Below are 16328 nucleotides of genomic sequence, written 5' to 3'. Positions count from 1 at the left end.
TTGCAAAAGTGCCTGCAAAGTTCTCATGGACTTTTTATTAAAAAGAGTTTATTTCTCAATTACACTTAAAAACAATTCGTAACATATAAATAACAATAAATATTATTGTTGCTTAAATACAAAATCACTTGACATATTTTTTTATAGTTTTCGTTTTGAATTTGAGTACAGTAGACGTTTCAGTTATCGAATGTTATTCGCTAAAACTTCAACGACTGACAGACATCAAGCCGTGTTGGCAGAGGAAGCTCTCAATGAATAACTGAGGAAGTACTTATAGAAAACTAGCTGAAAAGCAGGTTTAGCCAAGTGAGGATGTTACAACAAGAAAAAGATGAACAATGATTTTTCTAATGTTTTCCAATAAATTAAAGGAATTTAGTAAATAGTAAACTGCCATTGATAACAATACAAATACAAATAGTTTAATGGGATCAATTGAACCGATGTTAAAATAAACATGCAATAATATTTGTTGTTATGTTAACAGATTTCGCCTTTAAAAACCCAAAGAATTCATATTTCTCGGTAACATTTTTCTCCAGCATTTACAGATACTAATGGCCACATGAATTGTCAACGATTTATGGTATGGATCATACGACCTGAGGTCTGACTTGTGATATTTGGCAGTTATTTGAAAAGATTGAAGATAGATCTTATCAACAGCTGCCAAGCAATACATACCAGACAGACATCAGAGTTTTTGATTCTTATCATAAAATGTGCATATCATTCTGGCGGCCGTTAGTGCTCGTAAATGCTGGATATAAATGTTAGCGGGAAATATAAATTCTATGGATTTTCAAAAGCGAAAACTGCTTACAAATAACAACAAATATTATTGTATTTTTATTGTAACAACGATTCATTTGACGCCATTCAATTAATTGTATTTGTATTGTAAGAACAATGAAAAAACATTAAGATATATTGTTTTCTTTTGAAAATTGCCCTAAAAATGTCTCATAAAAACACAATACATTCTATTGTTTTTCGCGAAAAAGTGTATGAAATTTTTTTCAAAATTTTATGGTTAAGATACATAACGACCACCATTTTTTATTGTAAAAGTGCCATTTACCATTCGCAGAACGGTATAGAACAATAGAAGTGATGGTGAGTGTGCCGTGTAAATTACAATACGTTTAATGGTGAATATTTTTCGAAAAAATGGTGTTGTAACAATACAATTTATCGTATTTTTATGATACTTTTTATCAGGGTATAGAGATGACAGATTGCGAAACAATGACCATTGTAAAACGATTGAACGCATGTAGCGTGTATTGCGATAAGATCACTCCGTGAATTAATTATCTAATTTTACGAAGGTCGCCTGAGATTTATAGAATTTCTTTGCCGTTATAGTTATTTTATGCTATGTTTCAATAAGAGTGCGTGCCCGGATAAAAACTAACCATAGGGTGTTTGGTGAAAACCATTCCTGCACCATACAGTGTACCAGCTACAATAAAGTGTATTGTAATGAAATGGTTCGCTATACTATACATTTACATTGGATTTTTATGTAACAATATATTATACTGTTTTTCTTACGTTTGAGCCATTCACTTTTCCGAAACATTATTTTTCCGTGAATTTTTAATTATTTATTCAGTTTAAGATTTTTTCCGTGCTTTGTTTTGTTGATGTTTATGACTTTTTTGATGCAAAGGGGCTGTCCATAAACCACGTGGTCATTTTTTTGGGACTTCTCAACCCCCCCCCCCCCCGCGTGGTCATTTGTTCCTACAAAATTTTTTATTCGTCCATACAAAATGCTCATAGGCCGAACCCCCCCCCCCTCATGACCACGTGGTTTATGGACAGCCCCAAAGGAAAGGAAAGAGAAAAAAGTGAATAAGTATAAACATCAATTTAAAGTCAATAACATGTTTAAATCAGTGGTAAACCAGATGTCCTAAGAACTGCAGGTCCAAGCAGGGGTCCAAGAGATATGGCGGGCTAGGTGTGTAGAGTGCGATGAGAGAAATACGGATGTAGGCCAACCCGGAAATATGCAGGTCAGATTACCGTAAATCAGTGGATGAGTTCAACACTATTCTTTTTGTATTTGCATTTAGGGGAGTTTTCTCCTCTTCTCTCATGTGAACTTGCCTTCGACCACAATCGAATCAAATGCGGTTGACAAACTTTATCTTTGACGTAGAGCCATCTTTAACATATGGACTGGACTGAACACTGAAATGACTTCTAATATAGGTTCGTCTGCGGGTTCGCTTTTTAACCTAACTTATATTTGAATCGAACTTGACAGTTTTCTCATGAGTTGTTATGTATTTCAAACTTTAGTCAAACTGGTGCCTCAATATTGCAATAACGGTTAAGCATGCTGTAATGATACGTATGTACCTCGTCACCCACTTCATGCAACTACATTAGTGGTCTAATAACACTTAGCGCGCTCGACATAGTTCCATCATGCCGCTCAAAGTGTTGCCACAAATAATGCTTAGTTTGCAAAACTCGGTTATCTGGCTGGTGGGGCAAAGTTGAAGCCTAAGCTTCAACTGTTAATGCAATCAGAGACTACTCTGACTTAGACGTGGGCGATCCTACATATGAAGGGTTATCCAAAACACTCTGGAGAATTCCCAAAGCACATTCTAATAAATCTAGTAAGCCTAAGATGCCATTAAGAGAAGGAAAATGACAAGATAATATAACTATATATGGCTTATGTAATGTAAAACAATACAACATAACAAAAGAGAACCATTCCAAAACCATTTGATTAAATTTATAACCAGTAGTGAAATTACAATTAAAAACAATTTATTTACGGTACATTTTATTGTTTGAAACCATTCATGTACCATACAATGTATGGTATATTTAAACCCATGTATCAGTATTTTGAACAATTCATTAACAATAAAATGTATGGTTTTGCAAAAAAATATATATGGGGAAAAATATTTTTTTATATTGTTACGATACTTAACAACCTGTATAATATATTGTAAAAATCTTATTTACAATTCACGGTATGTGTGTCTACATTACATCTTATTGTTTTTGTATTTTTATTTTTACAGTGGTGTCTATTGTAAAAATATGGTTCTAAATAGTACTGTTACAATACAACGTTCGGTTTTTCTACTGTATTTTTTATTCGGGTGGTGCAGGTGAAATTGTTAACCACCCATTGGTTGAATTGGTAAAATTGCACTACTATATTTCGTAGGTTAGAATTAGTTACTATTAAACGTAAACTCCGTAGCATCCCACAGATTCGATTCGTAGATCGGCAATCACTTAGGCTATTTTGATACACTACGCCTTTGCCTAGTATACAGGTATGAAGCGCACCTAAAACCCTTATCATCCTAAATTATAATGACGAACTGTAACTTTAGGTGAAAGCGGTGGTCTATTCGACGGCATCGTTGGGCTTGGGTACTGAACCGGTTTAGGAAAAACTAAATGTACGGTGAATGATGAATTCGATATGTTTGTTACCAAGCCACAATAAAACCCCTATTTTTGTTTTAGCTTTGAGCTGCGCAAATTAAAGCCTGCTGCGAGATTTTTTCCTATACCAACAATTTTTTCCTCTACCAACAACACATAAGTTTGCTCTTGAGACAAAAAAAAAATGTTGCGCTGTGTTATCGAAAAAAACAGATTTGATGTGTCACATGCACGGGTTTGATTCACTTTCATATTTGGCCATTTCTGGCGGGACACCCAGAACCGGTTCCGGATCACTACCCAACAAACATTTTAGCTGTATAAAAGTTGAACAAACAACTATTAAGCAAACTTCAGCTTAAGAAACTGTTATACAGATATTTCTGTTTCATGTTCTGAGAATATTTTCTTGCTTACTGTTCACAAGGTTATCGAAAAAGCCGCGGTTTGATATGTCGCATGCATGGGTTTAGTTCACTTTTATATTTGGCCACATCCGGCGGGATACCTGGAACAGGTTCCAGATCACTATCGGTTCAAATATGTTCTGAGAATATTTTTCTGCTTATTGTTCGTCAGCATATAAAAAAGCAACCATTTGATATGTCGCATGCATGGGTTTGGTTAACTTTTATATGGCCACCTCCAGCGGGACATCTGGAACCGTTTCCGGAACACTACCGGATCCGATATGATCTGAGAATGTTTTCCTGCTTATTGTTGATCAGATTATCGAAAAAGCCGCGGTTTGATATATCCCATGCATGGGTTTAGTTCACTTTCATGTTTGGCCACTTCCGGTGGGACACCTGGAACTGGTTCCGGGACACTACCAGTTCAGATATGGCCTGAGACCATTTTCGTGGTTACCATTCATCAAGATATCGAAAATGCCGTAGTTTGATGTGTCGCATGGATGGGTTTGTAGCGTTTTTATATCTCCGAAACACCTAAATGGCCATAACTCTGGAACGGCTGGACCGATCCAAACCATTTTCAATAGGAAACAATGAGACCAGATTCCGCGTCGAATGAACCATTGGTCATTAAAATCGGTTGAGGTTTACTGCCAAAAAGTGATGTGAGTTTATTTGTACACACACATACACACACACACAGACATCACTTCAATTCGTCGAGCTGAGTTGATTGGTATATGTGACTCGACCTACCGGGCTTTCTATCAAAAAGTCATTTTTGGAGTGAACATATAGCCTTTCCAGAACACTTAGTGTACGAGAAAGGCAAAAAAATGGAAGACGAAAAGCGTTGGATCTTTGACGGTCACAATTACGACCAATGGGTTTATCGCGTCACGGTACTTCTGGAGGAAAAAGGCCTTGTGGAATGCATCGAGCGGAACACCGAGGAAGAAGATTATTTCGCTGAAGCTGATGGAGACACCCCTGAAGTAAAAGCAGAGACGAAGCGCAAACTCGAGCAACGCAGGAAGGACGATCGCAAGTATAAGAGCCTGATTATCCATCGCATCGCTGATAGCCATTTGGAATTCGTGATGGGAAGAGAAACCGCCAAGGAATGCTGGGAAAGTCTTCGGAATACCTTTCAACGACGAGGATTGGCAAACTGACTGTTTTACCGTAGAAGACTTGCGATGATGAAGCTGAAGAGTGGGGTAAGCATGCAGAACCATCTTCTGGAATTTGACAAGCTTTTTCGGGGATTGAAGAAGACGATGCGATCACGCAGCTGTTGTTAACCCTGCCGGAATCGTATGACGGACTATGCATCGCTCTGGAAACCAATGCGTTCGAGAAGATTTCGTTGAATTTCGTGAAGTGTCGATTGCTGGAAGAAGAAACGAAGCGGAAAGTTATGAACCAAGATTGCGACGACGAAGGAACTGAATCAACGTTCGCCAACAAGAAATTAAACGTTCCATTGGTTCCTGGATTCGGGAGCGTCCGACCATATGGTGAAGGATAGGAACTGTTTTGAAGAACTTCATCGCCTGCCTCACAAGATATCGATTGCTGTTGCCAAGAGTGGTCAAAATTTGTTTTCGATAAGTCGCATAGAGGAAAAAAGGAATGTCCATTACCTTCGCCGAAGGAAAAGTTATTGTGAGTCGAGATGGGAGAACTGTTGCCACTGGAAGGAAATACGGAAAATTGTACAAGCTGAACGCGGAAGTGAACTTGGAGTTCAAGCGTGAAGTCGAGGCGCATGTTGCGAACAGTGCAGTTTTTGATCTGTGGCATAGACGTTACGGACATCTTGGAGGAGCGAACTTGAAGAAACTTGTGCAGAATGTAATGGTCCAAACAAATTCGAAGCTACCTGAGTCAGTGGGAACCAGCATCTGTGAAGTATGTATGGAAGGCAAACAGTCTCGGAAACCGTATGGAGAATTAACTGGAAGACGATCAAGCCGTCCATTGGAGCTGATACACACGAATGTTGGAGGAACCTACACACCGGCGACGTGGGATCGGAAACGTTTCATTATCACGTTTATAGCATTGGCGTATCTAGGATTTTTTCCTAGGGGGTGCCTAGGGGGTGCCAGTTTCAGAAGCTTCCAGTTTGCTTTCGTTTTTGTTTTTTTTTGTAAAAATAAATACCGATGTACCCTCAATTTCCTTCTATAATAATATAACCCGTAAATTTAATCGCAATCGTAAATAGATGTGCACGACTGCGTCAAATCATGTTGGTGACATCAACGCATTATTCTTGAGCTAAATTACAAACTTTTTGTAAAAGACACCAATTTCAAATCAATCCTGAGTCGCGTTGTTAAGCTTCACAAACATGTATCCGGTAAATGAAATGCTGTATGAAGCTGAAATTTTCACGTTTGTAAAACTTTGATTAGTAATCAGTGTCACAATTTCTGCTTCTAACAACATTCTGTTAGCAAGACACATGTTTTGGGAAGTTCCAAAACTCGACCAGATAATCGAGTTTATTTTTTGTTTTCGGCAAAACATTCTCTCGAAAATTCCTCAGGGAATATTCCCGGCAATTTATTTGGAAATTATATTACCATTTGTATGCCAATTTAGATACATTTTGGAATTTTCTCAGTAAATTCTTTGGAATTGGAAAATTTCTTATGCATTTTATTTGGACTCCCTTCGGCAATTTCTTTGAGACTTTCTTCGGCAATATGTTTGATTTTTTTACAACATACCTTTCGACACATCCTGTGATAATTTTATTGGTCGATCAATCAACGATCAAATCTGACTATACATGTCAATGGTTGCTACTCCGTGATTGATCTGAGCTGGTACCAATTGCACTGAGATCCAAATGAATAAGGGCTGGGACACTCCACTTATTCTCAAAGTGCAATTTTAGCAGCTCATGCGTTTTTGGATCAATTACAGCGCCGGCCACGTCCTTATAGTCAGTTGGGAAGGGAAAGGAATGTTAGAGTGTGCTGGTTGTTGCTACTAAAGACCGAGATCACCTCTGCATCCCCACAACCAGCACGGACTGGGGTATTTGTTAGACGGAAAGGATGGGAGATCTGGGAGTCACCGTTGGGTCGGTGATGCGATCCATGGATAGGGGTTATTTATAGTGTTCGTAAGGTGATAGATTGTGTGGTGAATAAGGTGAATAAGGTCAAGCGGCACAGCACGCTTCGGTTGCATAACTTGTAGGCGTTATATAGACTGTGCTGTGAGTGGAAGTTGGAAGGAAGGGAAACGACTTTGTTTTCCAATTCGTTTCTGGTTCTAGCGATGGCTATGAACATATGAATATACATGAGTTGTATATGTAGAGAAGAGAGAGAGAGAGAGAGAGAGAGAGAGAGAGAGAGAGAGAGAGAGAAAGTGGATAGAAAGATACAAAGTAGGATGAAAGGGACGGGCCAGGGATTGAACCCAGGACCTTCTGCATATGAATCAGAAGCGGTAGCCACTAGACCACCAAGCCCGTCATCCTGTGATAATTTTATTGGTAATTAATTACCATGGAAGCTTTTGTGGCAATCCCATGAGAAGTTTGTTTTTTTCAATTCCATCAACAAATCATTCGGATTTTTTAAGAATCTCTCAAGCATTATTCAATTACGTCAGCTGCTTTTTTTTGTTAATTCATTCGACAATGACTCTAGCAACTTCCTCGCAAATTCCTTTGCAAATATCTTCGGAATTTCCATCTATTTTTTTTATGAAAATTCGTCGTATTTTTTTAATGTTTGAATTCAGTTTACTTCGGCATTTTCTTCAAGATTTCTTCAGTAATTGTTTAAGGAATTCCTACAGCAGATTCTTTCAGAATACATCCGGCAATTCTAATGTTACTTGTTTCGAAAAATTCTTTGGAATTTCATTAACAATTTCTTTGAAAAATTATCTGGCAAACCTTTCCGATTTCCGATTACTGCTCAGAGCCGTTGCGTACGGTTGACCAGGTTGTTCCCGCCAAGGGCACCAGCCTCAAAGTGGCGCCGAAAGAACCTAAAGCTTGAAGGAAACAGGAGTATAATCTGCCTTTGATTCCATCCAAAATGTCTTCAATGCTTTTTTTGAAAGCCTTCTTGGATTCCTTCGAAACTTTCTCCAGGGATTTCCTCGTAAAACCTTTTAGGGATTTTTTTCTAATTCTCAAAAAAATACTTAAGAAACTTTTTTAGTGATGCCTTTAAAATTCTTCCAAGTACATGTGTTCTTTCTTAAATTCTTTCAGATGTTCTTTACAAATTCTTACAGGCATTTCATCAGGCATTTCTTCATAAACTGCCCCACGAATTCATGCAAGAGTTACTTCATGAATCCCATTGGAAATTCTTGCTGAAATTTCTCCAGGATTTTCATCTGGATATTTTTGCTGAAACTCCTTTAGAGATTCTTACTTAATTTAATCCAATGATTCCAGCAGGAATTCTTCCAGAGAACAAAAACCTCTGTAGAGATTCCTTCAGGTATTTCTCCTGGTATTCTTCCATATCCATGGTTTGTCCAATGATTACTGAAAACTTTCTCACAGAGCTTCTGAGAAATATTTTGATTTAACTTCAGAAGAAACCTTTGGTAATTTTTATGGAAAAAGTCAGGTAAAACCAACTTTACTAATCGCCGAAAATTGATAAAATAGTTCGTTTAAGTTTTCCTGAACACCAGTGAAGCTCAATTGAGTACAAAACAAACAAAAATTTAAAGAATACTGTAAGATTTCCAGTAAAAAAATATGCATAATTTATTTATATTACGAATCTGAAATATTATTTCTAATTATTGAGCTGGTCTCAGTGAGAATCTTGAAATGCAAAATGTGTTTGTACTTATACTTGCATAAAAGAAAAAATATTTCGAATATTTTTTGGGTAACTCCAATTGAAAATCCTACAGAAACTACACGAATGAAAAAAAAAATATAAGAAAATTGAAACAAAATAGAAGGGAATACGTTTTTTCGAAACACCAACATATAACTTTTGAAGAAAATTTGAATAAAAAAAACTACATATTTAGACAAATTAACAATGTTTAGTTGTCGTGGGGCGCCAACCTGGACGCTTGTCAAGGGTGCCATGGGACCACGCTACGGCTCTTTTACTGCTTTGGGAACTTTTTCGGTAATGCTTTGGATATTTCTTCGGCAAGTTTTTTATAGATATCGCTCAAGAATTTCTTTGAAAACATTTTCGGCAATTCTTTCAAAATTATTTCAAACATCCCTTCAGAATTTGCTCCCTCTGCAATTCCATCACAAATTCTTTTGATGATTTTGCCAACAATTCCATTAAGAATTTTGCTGGCATGGTATTTGGAAAATTGTTCGGTAATTTCTTTGGAAATTTATTCCAAAATTTTTGCGGCATATTTTCTGAGAATCCTTTTAAGAAAAAAATGTTTTTGATACTTGTGGAAAGTTTCATGGAAATTTCATCGGAATGTTTTGGAAACTTCTTATGATATTTTGATGGAAATGTATTCAGCAATTTCTTTGGGAATTTCTTAGTTTTTTTTTTAATTGAGAATCCCTTCGAGAATGTCTTTGCAAATTGATTCGGAATCTCAATTTTAAAATTTTTCGACTATTGTTTTGGAAATCATAATTCCGTTCTAAATTGTGAATTTTTGAATTTCCAGAGGAACTGTCAGAGGATTTGCAAAGGAATGGGCAAAGAAATTCACAAAAAATAGCCGAAAAAATCTTCTAAGAATATACAAAAGAAATTGTGAAAGAAATTCCCATGGAATTTCAAAAATAATCGTTTAAGAAACTTCTAAATTAACTGCCTAGGGAATTTTCAACGATCAAACGATCAACGATCAAATCTGACTATACATGTCAATGGTTGCTACTCCGTGATTGATCTGAGCTGGTACCAATTGCACTGAGATCCAAATGAATAAGGGCTGGGACACTCCACTTATTCTCAAAGTGCAATTCTAGCAGCTCATACATTTTGGATCAATAACGGCGCCGGCCACGTCCTTATAGTCAGTTGGGAAGGGAAAGGAATGTTAGAGTGTGCTAGTTGTTGCTACTAAAGACCGAGATCACCTCTGCATCCCCACAACCAGCACGGACTGGGGTATTTGTTAGACGGAAAGGATGGGAGATCTGGGAGTCACCGTTGGGTCGGTGATGCGATCCATGGATAGGGGGTTATTTATAGTGTTCGTAAGGTGATAGATTGTGTGGTGAATGAGGTGAATAAGGTCAAGCGGCACAGCACGCTTTGGTTGCATAACTTTTAGGCGTTATATACACTGTGCTGTGAGTGGAAATTGGAAGGGAGGGAAACGACTTTTTTCCAATTCGTTTCTGGTTCTAGCGATGGCTATGAACATATGAATATACATGAGTTGTATATATATAGAGAAGAGAGAGAGAGGAAGTGGATAGAAAGATACAAAGTAGGATGAAAGGGACGGGCCAGGGATTGAACCCATGACCTTCTGCATATGAATCAGAAGCGGTAGCCACTAGACCACCAAGCCCGTCCTTTAACTGCCTAGGGAATTTTCAGAGGAATTACCGAAAAAGCTTCCAATGAAATTGCCGAGGATCTGACAGGAATTACTGTAAGATTTTCCACACAATTAACAAAAGAAATGTTCAAAGAAAGTGCTGAACACCGAAGTAATTCTCAGAGGAATCACCGAAAAAATCATCGATGATGCAGCCATAGGAATTCCCTAAGAAATTTCCGAATAAATTAAAAAAAAAAACAATGCTGAAAAAAGTATGGACATATTGCCGAAGCAATTTTTAGAAGCAATAATTATAAATACAATGAAATTATAAATAACTACAAAAGAAATTACCATGAAATTGCCAAAGAAGTTTGTAAAGAAATCGAAAAAAAAAATGTGGAAGGTATTCAGATGAGTTGCCGTTGAAATTTCAGAACAAATTTCCAATGATATTGCTGATACAAAAACCATGCTCGTCTTATACAGCGCGAGTGCGGTGCGGTTTTAGGGTCAATGGTTAAAATAAATCACCCAGACCATTGTTAGAACCGAAGAACTGATACACATTTCATAAAGCGTCTCAAGATAATCCTATTTGAAGGGTCCTAAAGTAATAGATTAGCAAAAACATATTTTTTAGTGTTTTAATTATAGAATATATACCGTTTCTGAAGGGATGTACACTTTAGCATAACAGTGAAAGTGGTTCCAGTTTTAGCTGATTATTTGCTGTTCCCATTACACCTTAAATCACCCAGTGTGCATAATTCGATGGCTCAACAAGTGGATTAAACAATCAACCGAGAAATCGCCGCTACTTAATGCGAAATTGAGTGCTAAGTTATTATTTTTTTTGGCGCTATCCACGTTATTGTTCTACGATATAAGCCCTTCAGAATATTCATCAATCGCTGATCATCGCCATCCATCAACAAAAGCTATTGTGATGAGCCAAAACAAATCGACCAAAACAAATCAACCGATTACTCGGTCGGTTTCTACATCGTCTGTGTACGGCGATGGGAATAACAACAAGCGACCAAGAGATGATATGCAAATCGATGACGATCCTAACTGCGATTTGCTCAGCAAAATTCAGCAGATGTTCTCGATCTCGAACGCAAAAATTGAAGCTAAGATCGATGCAAGCAATGCCAAGCTAGAGGATAAGATCGTTGAAGTGGAGAACATGCTGTTCGCTTTAAAAGCCGAGTGTACGTCGAGCATCAGTAGTATTTCTACGGCGGTAACGGAGGTTCGAGATGAGCTCATTTCGACTGTTCGACGATTGGATCGATTGGAGAAGGCTAGTGATCTCATTATCTCCGGCATTCCCTATGCGACGAATGAGAACCTGATGGATTCATTCTTCAAGTTCGCTGCGGTCCTTGGTTACAACGAAGTGGATCGACCCATAGTGGACCTGAAACGGTTGCAGAGATTTCCAATTCCAGTCGGAACAACCCCACCAATTGTCTGCCAGTTTGCAATGAAAAACGCGAGGGATTCATGCTACGGCCGCTATCTGCGAACGAGAAATTTGTCGCTACATCATCTAGGTTTCGACAATGATCGGAGGGTTTTCTTTAACGAAAACCTTACTCAACATGATAGGGACATCAGAACAACTGCGATCAAATTAAAGAAAAACGGAGCTCTCAAGAACGTTTTTACTCGTGATGGGATCGTTTTTGTTCAGCGCTTAAATGGATCCAATGCTGAGCCGGTCGTAGACATCAAACAACTTGCTGTTCACAAATCTTCAAACCTTTCCAAATAGTTTTTCTCTTCCTTCCCTCAGTTCTCCATGTCTCCCATCATTTGCACTCCATGTATCCACCCACTCCTGAAAGTCATCATACTTTGAAGTTACCTTTATCCAAGAAGCTTGTCTTTTCCTTCATATGCAGTTTCCATGCTTCCATCCTCAAGTTATTCCCGTGAATCCTTCCAGTCCTGAAAGTGTTGGTGCAAGGTGCTGTTGCTGAACCGTTGCTGCTGCTGATTGGAGATGTTGCTGTTGCTATACGGAGGGTGTTGCTGCTGTTGGGAGGACTGAAACTTGACGGCGAGCAGAGTCCGGAGGCCAACGCAGTGGAATACAACGTACTCGGAAATTCGGAGACGATAATATACGGGGGAACTCGCGAAATCACGTTATAAAAACACGGACACTTTATTGAAAAGTTAAAACAAATGCATTGCATTACTAGCCCGTTCGATAGTCTAGATAGAACTGAAGTATGTCGAGAACTGTCAATCAGCAGTATACGCAAAGAAGATGTTGCGTACGGCAGATACGCATACACGGGGTAGGACTGCAGAACAGCGCAAGGTACAGTGAAGAGATACACAATGCACCATTCCACACTCCCCCTCAATGTGGAATCTCTTCAGGAGTCCTCCTTGAGCCCTAGCAGTTCGCAGAACTCACGGTGCTTCAGCGGACCCAGGGGTTTCGTCATGATATCGGCAGCCATACGATCGGTTGAGCAGTACTGCAGAACAATCTTCTTCTCGACGCATAGCTCCTGTACGAAACGCTCACGGGTGTCTATGTGCTTGGAGCGCCTATTCGTTCTCTCCGACCGTACGAATGCTAAACAGCTCTGGTTGTCCTCCATCACCACCGTTGGTTGATCCTGGGGTTCGCCGAAGTCTCGAAGCAACTGTCGCAGCCATAGCGCTTCTTGGCACGCTTCGCTGAGCGCGACGTATTCGGCTTCCATGGACGAAAGGGTCACGGATGATTGGCGACGACTTGCCCACGAGATGGTACCGCCGCCGAACTGGAATATCATTCCGGAAGTAGAACGGCGACTTTCAGCATCGCCAGCCCAGTCCGCATCGGAGAACCCAATCAGCTGCTGATCAGTGATTCCTCCTAACTGCAGGTAGCAGCTTCTAGTCTTCTTCAGGAACCGCAGCACACGCTTCGCAGCCGTCCAATCTGCTTCAGTTGGTGCGCTAAACCTCCTTCCCAAAATTGCAGCAGAAGCTGCAATATCCGGTCTCGCTACGACGGCCAGGTAGAGTAACGCACCGACAAGACTGCGGTAATTCGTCGGATCGTCAAATGCTTTCCCAGCTTCAGCCTGTTTATGGTATCCGAGGTTCATGGGCGACTTTGCAGGCTTTGCCTCTTCCATACCGTGGGACTTCAGCAGTCTGTCGATGTAGTTGCCCAAACTGATCTTAAACACGCCGCCGTGACGCCGTACTTCAACCCCTAGAAAGTGACACACTTCCCCGAGATTGGACAGTTCAAACTCTGCATTGAGACGCTTCTCGATCATCTCGATTTCGGTCCTATCGGTTGATGCAAGCAGAAGATCGTCAACATACACCAGGAGAAGAACTTTTGTCTTGCCATTGTCCCGAATGTAGAGGCAAGGATCTGCTGCGGCGGCCTTGAATCCATTCTGCACGAGCACTTCATCCAGCTTCCTGTTCCAGCAGCGAGCAGACTGGCGCAATCCGTAGATGCTACGCTGGAGCCTGCACACCATCTGTTCCTTCCCAATCTTCACGAATCCTGGCGGTTGTCGCATGTAAACTTCTTCCTCCAGAGTTCCATGCAGATATGCCGTCTTGATATCCAGATGCTGAACAACCATGGCGTGCTTCGCCGCCACTGTCAAGAACGTTCGGAATGTTGCTTGACTAGTAACGGGGGCGAACACCTCACCAACGTCGACTCCGAATCGCTGCGCGTATCCTTGGGCTACCAGCCTCGCTTTGAATTTCACTACACGGTTTTCTTCATTTTTCTTCATTTTGTACACCCATCTCGATCCGATGACCTTCCGTCCCTCGGGCAGCTTCACCAATCTCCACGTTCCGTTGACACGATGCGCTTCCAGTTCTTCTTCCATGGCATTGCGCCACACAGGTTCTTGGAGAGCTTCCTTTACAGTCACTGGTTCTTCCACTGCGCACGCTGCAATATAGTCCAGGTCGTAATCGTCGAGATGCTTTGGCCGTGTTCCTCGATTGGACCGGTCCGATCTACGGACAGACGAGCTTGCTTCGGGCTCTCCATCGTCGGCTTCATAAAAATCTCCCGGATCTGATTCGTTTTCTTCCACTTCGTTATCGGGAACCTTTTTCAGCGGCAGCACCACGACCTGTTCCTCCGGCTTCTTGCTTGTTGCTGGGATCGTTACTTCCACCGACGACGTTCCGTTCCCCATCTCGATGAAGCGGGCATCGCGGCTAATGGTCACCTGATCCGTCTCAAGGTCAACGAATCGGTAACCCTTTTGTTCCATCGCGTACCCGATGAACGTCAGTTTGGTCGCTTTGCTGTCTAGCTTCTTCCGCTTCGAGTCAGGCACGTGCACGTACGCCTGGCATCCAAAAACCCGGAGATTGCTCAAGTCCGGTTTCCGGCCCCACCACATCTGGTATGGTGTTGTCTGGATAGACCTAGATGGGAGCCGATTTTGAAGGTACGTGGCAGTCAGCATCGCTTCGCCCCAGTAGCGCTTCTCCAAACCAGCGTCCACCAGCATACAAGTCGCCATCTCGGTCAGGGAGCGGTTTTTGCGTTCAGCGACGCCGTTTTGTTGCGGGGAGTAGGGGGTTGTAAACTGTGGCTGAATTCCTTCGGATTTGTAGAACGCCCGAAGCTCCTTATTGTCAAACTCTCCCCCGCCATCGGAGCGTACAACGCGAGGTTTTCGCCCGAAGATGTTGCTCACCCACCGCACGTAATCCCTGATGTTGCCAGCCGCCTCGTTCTTGTTCTTCAACAGGTACGTAACCGTGAACCGGCTATAGTCATCGGTAATCGTCATGGCATACCGATTGCCGCTCGGCGTAACGTTGTCCATGCGACCACATAAATCAGTGTGGACAATGTCCAACACTCGGGACGACTTACGGTCAACAACGGGGGGAAATGGAAGCCTGGCTGACTTACCTTCCATGCAGCATTCGCAAACCAAACGCAGTCCACAGTCGCTCACTTTGATCCCGGAAGCCAGTTGTTCGTTGATGATCCGCTCAGCAGCAGCCCAGTCGCGGTGCCCGAGCCGTCTGTGCCACTGGTGCTGACAGTTCACTTTGTGCACCGCTTCCGATGCAGCCATGGTCACTTCCGCTATTCTCAGGTAGTATAATCCACCGTGTCGACTTCCCGTAACCACTACATTGTCTTCCGCGTCGATAATCTCACAACCGTTCTCGTCAAAGTTCACTCGGAAGTTCTTCTGTGCCAATTTCGCAACACTGAGCAAGTTCGTAGAGAGTCCCGGCACAAATTTAACATCGTTCATCTCGATTTTCATCACTTTACCGGTACCGTCGACACCGTGGATTACTCCGCAACCTTCACCCTCGATTTGGGTCTTCTTCCCGTCGGCCAGAGTGATAAAACCACCAGAAAATTCACTTAACGACCCGAAAAACGACTTGTCCTTAGACATATGCGCACTGGCACCACTATCTATCACCCAGCTCGACGAACTTTCACCACCGACATTGAACGCCACGCCTCTGACGTCATTCTGCGCTGCTTTGGCTCTCGGAGGCCCATCCGAGTCTTGTCTGGAATGCGGATGATTTCCGTCTCTCTTCTGCGCTGACAAAAACTTCCGGCAATTTCGCTTAATGTGGCCGGACTTCTTGCAGTAGTGGCAAGTTCTCGATTCCCTATCCGGCTTGCCATCACCGTACCGCACATCTGACCTCATCGCTCGTTCCACCTTCGCGGATCCACCTCTTCGTTCCAATTGCCGATTATATTCGTCCACCAGCTTGGATTTCACCACATCCAGTGAAATATCATCGTCGGAACGGCTATCGAGGGCCGTTACCAAACCATCGAAGGAGGCAGGAAGACTCCGTAATAACATGCAGATCTTCGTATCTTTGTCCAACTTCATCCCGGCAGCATCCAGGCGATCGAAGATATCGTCGAACTCTTGGAGATGTTTTTCGACATCACCGTTATCGGACAGATTGGTGGAGCAAATCTTC

Source organism: Aedes albopictus, chromosome 1, assembly GCF_035046485.1.
Source record: "Aedes albopictus strain Foshan chromosome 1, AalbF5, whole genome shotgun sequence".
Classification (NCBI taxonomy): Eukaryota; Metazoa; Arthropoda; class Insecta; order Diptera; family Culicidae; genus Aedes; species Aedes albopictus.
This window is presented reverse-complemented; position numbering follows the sequence as displayed.